We start from the raw sequence: 7341 nt of genomic DNA, 5'->3' as shown, positions 1-7341 counted from the left end.
AATGCAATGCCTCTGCATGGGTTGTAGCCTACGTGAGGGAGTTCTCCCCTCCCAAAAAGAGTTGGTTGGGTCCATATAGCCCGTCTTTAACAAAAAGTTTTCTCAGATACGGATAGCCAAGCCGGCCCTACAGTAGACACAAGCGTCAGGAAGGATGGAGGGTAGAAAGAGGCCAGGAGAGACTGAGCAGCAGATCAACCAGTCGACCACTGAAAATGATGAGCCTGAAATTAGTGATGAGGAGGCCATGACTACAGGTACAAGTAGAGAGGATAAATGAAAGTTATTTAATGTAAGAAAGAGCAATTACCCTACATGATAAACCTATATGCCTTGTTTGCTCAGAAGAGGGTGTAGTAAAGGAGTAGGCTAAATCACCAAACAACAATATAGCCTACCCATGCAAAAAACATGTAGCTTAAACATTAGTTCAATATGCCTCTTTGTGGAAGCATGGGATAGGCTACATTTCAAAGGCTTTCTTTCTTTCTTTCTGTTTTGGTAACTTGTGGAATAGTGGAATATTTTTTGTTAACTTCTCAGTTGAAGTGAATTATTATATAACCTTTACACATTTGTTGAACCATGGTACTAATAAAAACTACAGGATAGCAAGAGCTGAAATGTTGCTTAATTTATCCAATTTCCACCACTATAGTCGGTCTTGGGCCTGAAACTTCCGGGCACTGAATTCTGGCAACTTTGAAAACCAGCTTCTTTTGAAGATGAACAGACACCTTTTCAATTTCAACTAATGACTGGCATATTAGTAGCTGCTGGATGTAGGTGGCCTGTGTGTGTGTGTGTGAGTGACGGTGACCTGGGGAGTAAGCCCTAGAAATGCTCATGCCACATGACCAAAATATTCTTCCTACAAGCAGGTCATTTTTTTTGTGAAAGAAATAAGTTATTTATTTTTCATTTCAGAGAATTGTGACTAAAAAGTCCTAGAAAAGAATGTGATTTGATTTGATGAGTGAGATTAAGAAGATATGGGAACCCTGAATATGCTTTATGCTTTACTATAAGAAAGCCAAAATAAAGTTTACAAAAAAAGTTCAAAATAAAACCGCTTGCTTGTACTTTTACTTCAAATACTTAAGTACATTAAATATCAGAAAATTACTTTTGATACTTAAGTACAGTATATATCAGATACTTTAAGACTTTTACTTAAGTAATATTCTAAAAGGCAACTTTCACTTCTACCAAAGTCTTTTTCTAGTACGATACTTGTACTTTTACTCAAGTATTGCTTTCTAGTACTTTATACAACACTGCACTTACCTAGATGATACTGATACTGTGTAATGTGATTTAGAGTGAATTCTAGGAGAGATAAAGAAGTTATGAACGTGTGTGAACTTACGGTGCCCGTCTCCTGTTTCTTTCTTTATTTCATTATACTAGCAAGTACAAGTCTAGCATAGAACAAATTGGCGACGAGGATGGAGTAGGTCTCTGAAATTTAGACAGTCCCTTTTTCACATGGAAAGGTTTCTTTACTCTGACTAAGCTTCCCTCTTTGATCTTTGGCACACGTGCTATCCTTTTCAGTGTAAGTTTTCGATGCCTTCTGTTTGGCAGCGACCCGACTGCGTAGTTGTTCATCTGGCAGTGTATCAGGTTTGCAAGCCGGGCCGATGTTTACTTTGGTACGCATCGGTCGGTTGCACATGAGTTCATGCGGTGACATCCCTGTGGTGCCATGTGGGTGAGCAAAAAGTCCTGTACAAACAGCTTCCATGGCCTTTTCTCTTGTTCGCCAGATAGCAATGTCTCTTTGAGAACGCGGTTCCAGTGTTCTACAGCTCCGTTCGCTTGTGGATAGTAGAGAGACACTTTCCTGTGTTTAATGTCTCTCGCTACAGGTACACAGCAAACTCGCTGGAGGTGAACTGCGTTCCATTGTCACTCACCAGTTCTGTAGGATTTCCAAACCGGGCCAACATGGTAGACAGAAAGGAAGTGATTGCTGCAGTTGTGATGGTAGCAGTAAAAGCTACCTCCGGCCACTTTGTGTAATAGTCAATCAGCGTCACTGCAAAGCGACAGTCCCAGCTTGCTGACTTGAACGGTCCCACAATGTCTATGCCCACTTTCTGCCACGGGGCATCAGGCAGTGGGACGGGCTAGAGAGGGGCGGCATGTGTCTTGGCACTTTTGTCATTCAGCCGGCACGATCCACATGTACGGATAGCCTCCTGCACAGACATGTCCATACCGGGCCACCAGTATAAGTCCTGCAGCATCTGTTTGGTGCGGACAACTCCCTGATGTGTCTCGTGTGCCAAGTCCACCAGCTGTTTCCTTAAGGCAACTGGAACAAGTCGTCGGTGAGGGCCCCTGTATATGATCATATCTTGGATTGACAGTTCATCTCTTGTGGTAAAGTATGCTTTGAGCTCATCTGGTAGGGACTTTGCTGTCTTAGGCCAGCCCCTGTTTATCTGTGTTCTAAGGGCTGTGAGCTCAGGGCACGCCTCACATGCCTCGGTAAACTTGTTCACTGAGAGAGCTTTGAGTTCTGTGTCCAACAGAGCAACAAGCTCTGGCTCTGTCACTGGCTCTGTATCCTCTTCTGCTGGGAGGGGCAGACGGGAAAAACAGTCGGCAACCTGATTTTGTGAGCCAGGACGGTACTCCACGTCGTAGGTGAAGCACAAGAGTCTCGCAGACCAACGCGCAATACGCATCCTGCGCGGAGGGGGTAACCTGTGAGCTGCAGGGGCGTCACTAGACCTTATTCACTGGGGCACGTGCCTTAGTAAAAGTCTCCTCAAATTCTAGTGCGGCTCTAGCTGGAAACGGCATTCATGAGCGCATCTCCATGCCTGCTTTAATCATGGCTCGAGCCTGTCACTTACCAGCCAATAAAAAACAAGGAATAAAGAAAGGGGCCATAATAGCCAATCAGGAAATAGCACCTCTGTAGCTGGGTAAGATTGAACGCAACAACCAACGAAAATCGTTCACATGATTCTTCCGAGTGTTTCGTTGTACTGCACGCACATACACTGTGGAATCCGCTGGAGCTCGTTACATCACTTTGAGCAGAGTAACGGCTCCCACACACAGCTGCGTGCATGCCAGTGGGTGTTCCCGACGGTAGCTATGCAAATGACTTGAAGTAAAACCGTAATGTGATTGGTTGGTGCCGTCCGTAGATTGGCTTGATTGGCCGGTGCCGTCTGTCGGTGCAGCAACAGCTGAACTCCTCAATGCGAGCGGCGGGAGAAATGCGACGCGACGAACCTACAATTCAGTTCGGCAACGGATCACGTGAGCCCATGTAAAGTGAATGGGATGCGTCTCCAACAACGCGAAGCACGCAGCTGTGTGTGGGAGCCGTAAGTCGTCCCCTGTTACAACAAATTCACAACTTGTTTGACAGAAAAAATGACAAGTTGATCGCTGTTAGAGAGTGTTGCCCACATAACTAGCATCTGTTTTTTAATGCTTAGCGTCATTGTAGCCTAAATTTAGCAACAGTTTACCAGCTTGTGCTCTCTCCCTCACACACACACACACCATGCTACAGTAGGCTGCATGCACACATGCGGACAATTAATAATGATTTATATGTATACTGTAGAGAGAGTCCTGTAAAAGTAGCCTATACTGTTTGTGAAGCTGTCCTACTGTAAAACTAAACATAGCCTTCTGATAAACTATTCAGAGATGGACATCAGAAAATTCTTCCTGAACAGAGGGAGAGGAACAGTGAGGAGAGATGAGGAGGATGAGGGAGGTATGACAATTTTGCCCACATTAACGGTAACATTAACATTTATATTTATTGCTTAAAAATACTGCTAATTTTATGCTGTTTAACAAATGTATAAATTGTGCACTATCGCTTTAATACAGTCGCTTTAATTCACGTTTATTTCTCAATGATCTTCTGCCTGCTCCGCTATAGTGCTGTACCTATGGCTGGGCCCTCTCACAGTTTTTAAATGGTCAGTAGTGGGAACTACTGTTGCCTTCATGATTTCCTTTTAAAAGTTTCTTATAAGAAGGAGATATCAATTATCAACAATGACAAGCCAGCTGGAACCTGCGGCTCTCTCTCCCTCTCGTGAGTGCAGACGCGTTCCTAATTAAATGGATCGCATAATGTTCACGTTAGATCTGCTGCAAAGGAGATAATTAAGAGTTAACTTAGTTTAACATGATGTTATGTCTATTTAACATGATGTTTTGACATTGACATTGTAAACGTTCTCTAAGGAGAGTGAAAAGCAGTTTGCAGTAAAGCTAACCAACGTAGTCTCTATCGCAGGAGAAAAATAGCGAGCAGCCTGATAACCAAATGAAATGCTCGGCGGGCCGGATGAAAGTGCTTGGCGGGCCGGATCCGGCCCGTGGGCCGCAGTTTGCCCACCCCTGGTATAGGCCTACTTATGCCTATGTGTTTGGATGTTGCTGGATAGTGGCTGCTACAACAATTGAGGGAGAGAGTGCTGGAGGAGGAGAAGGAGGAGGAGAAGAAGGTCGAAGAGAGGGAGAAGAGAGGGGAGAAAGAGCACAGGCTGGGCAGTCCAGTACCAGGCAGGGGGAGGAGGAGGAGGAGAGAGACAGGCAAGAAACGGATGAGAACATGATGGGGGCTAGACGTAAAACTATTCAGAGTATTGAGGAGGATGTCTGTGACCTAGGGGAGATATGTGATGGTCCAAATCAGGCTAGCCATTTATTTCATATTGCGCGCAATGTTAATTTTTTTGTTTTTTAATGTATTGGGAGTTGGGGGCCTGTGCCCCAGCAAAGCTCTAGGTCTAGAATCGCCCCTGGTGAGCTGGTGGGTGTTGTGGAAGGTGGCTGTGATCTGTGGCCGGCAGGTGCTGAGGCCAGGCCTTTTGTTGCGAGCAGTGTGGTCAAAGCCTGGTGGTCTGTGCGCAGTGTGAATCTAGTACCCCATAAGAAAGTCCTCCATTTTTCAGCAGCCCACACACAGGCCAGCGCCTCTTTTTCAACAATAGAGTACTTGCGTTCTGCAGGGTTAAGTGTACGTGATGCACATGCAACTGTGCGCTCTGTTCCATCCGTGTGTAGTTGTGTCAGTACCGACCCCAAGCCATGATCTGATGCGTCTGGAGACACAGAGGTGGGGAGGCTGGGGTCGAAGACGGACAGCGCTGGGCTGTTCACAATGCAGTCCTTAACCGCCTTGAAGCTCTCATTAGCTGCTGAAGTCCACTGAAATTTGTCCTCACGCAAACATGCCTGCATAGGCTCCACGAGCGACGCGTAGTTGTGCACGAACTTCTGGTACCATGCTGTGAGCCCCGGGAATGAGCGTGATGTTGTAGCATCTGTCGGCACCGGAGCCTCTGTGATGGCTCTGACGTGCTCGGTGAGGCTGCAGGCCCTGGGCAGAAATCGTGTGCCCAGGGAACCGCAGGCTGGTCTGGTTGAACTGGCATTTTTCTTCATTTAACTGGAGGCCGGCTCCCTTGATCGCGGCGAGCACCTCCTGCAGGTTGAGGTCATGTACCTTCTTGACCTTTCTGTACACTATGACGTCGTCCAAGTAGTACTGGACCCCCTTGCAGCCTTTCAGTACGAGCGACATCATCTTGGAGAACGCACTTGGAGCTGAGCACAGTCCATACGGTACTCGTTTGAACCGGAACAGTCCGTCATGCATTATGAATGCCGTTAAGTCTCGGCTCTTCTCTGCCAAAAGCATCTGATGATAAGCATTTGCGAGGTCAATTGTGGAAAACACCGTAGCGCCACTAATTTCGGAGAACAATTCATCCATATGAGGGAGTGGGTAACTGTCCATCACTATCGCCTTGTTAGGCTCACGCAAGTCCACGCACAACCTCACCGCACCGTTCTTTCGTCGTGTGACCACGATGGGTGAGACCCATGGGGATGCATCAATTCTCTCTATCACGTCCATCTCCAACAGTCTCTCAAGCTCCGTGGAGACAGCTTGCCTCACGGAAATAGGAAGCCTCCGCAATTTCTGTTGTACTGCTTCATTGCCCTCCTTCACTTTCACATGGTGGAGAAAACCCTTGGCTTAGCCCAGTTTCACACCGGTCACTGGTCCAGTTTTGACATCAGTCACTAGAGCCGCAGGTGAGAGCACAGTATTGTCTACAATGGAAAGTCTCAGTGTCCTGAATAAGTCCATTAGCCTCGTGAGACCATCCTGATCTCGCGAGCTTCAGGGTTTCACTCGCAGATCAGTCTGGATACTTTCCGTTAAAGAAAATTTGGAGCAGTTCACCAAACGAACGTCCAATCAGCGTTGGCTTTGAGGCGGGTTGAGGTGTGACTCAAAGAACAACATGACGGCATCCACAGAGATGAGCATAGCTATCGCGCAAGTTTTATTCAAATTAGAAAGTATTCCTGGGTAAACTGTGAAGCTATGAGTCTCAGCCATGCAGCTGGGAGGAATGAACGACACAGACATCCTCCACGGCTGATTCCAGTTCATAATGGAGGAATATACTATCTTCAGAAGTGTAGGGCCTACCGTGAAAACTTGATGGGAATTGTCGTTGATTAGGTTCATAAATGGTAAGTTAAAACATCTTAACGTTTGTCACGTTACCTAACTTAATTGTATGTTAAACGGCATTAGAAGAATACTTTGTTCATCTAATTGGTTGATTTGGCCCGTCGATAACCAACAAAGGTGGTGATAGACAGATGGTTTATCCAATCAGCTAACCAGTATGTCCGCCCCTTCCCAAAAGTTCTTCAATGAAAGTTCCCAGATGGATATGCGGAGCAAATCCATCTGGCGGAGTCAGGTTATAAGTCCATCCCCAACACAGCGGTACCTATCTTTTTCACAACGTACAATGTAGCTGGTACTGTAGTCTTAGCATGCTGCACTGTAGCTGATAAGCAGCCTAGCACTGGGATATCGGACTTTGTGTATGACACTAACTTAACCTCTGGTTCAGCCAGGGGCACATTATTGAAATGCTCTCACCCGTATCTACCACTAGTTCTACTGGACAGGAAGTTGACTTTGCATTAATAGTCACTTCACACGTTATTTTCTGAGCTGGCTGAGTTTGATAAATTCTCAGCACGCTGACTACACTTACTTTAGCTGGCTTTTCAGAAGACTTACACACTTTGGCAAAGTGTCCCGCTTTATTGCATTTACGGCAGGTCACTTTCAGCGCAGGGCAGTCTGGAGCATTTGCAAGATGAGTAGATGACCCACACCTGAAACAGCATCGGTCCTGTCTTGTCCTGGCATTTGCAGGTGCAGCGGGGTGGTTGTTCATCACTCTGTTTTTGAATGGACGTTTAGGCTTCGCCGTCACAGCTTGCACGGGAGCCCGGGACTCTGGACCTAGA

This window comes from Alosa pseudoharengus, unplaced genomic scaffold (genome assembly GCF_046254945.1).
Source record: "Alosa pseudoharengus isolate Yale_2024_CS ecotype anadromous, Long Island Sound unplaced genomic scaffold, YU_APseudo_1.1 YU_APseudo_1.1_scf_8, whole genome shotgun sequence".
Taxonomy (NCBI): Eukaryota; Metazoa; Chordata; class Actinopteri; order Clupeiformes; family Clupeidae; genus Alosa; species Alosa pseudoharengus.
The sequence above is the reverse complement of the archived record's forward strand: the minus strand, read 5'-3'. Positions refer to the sequence as shown.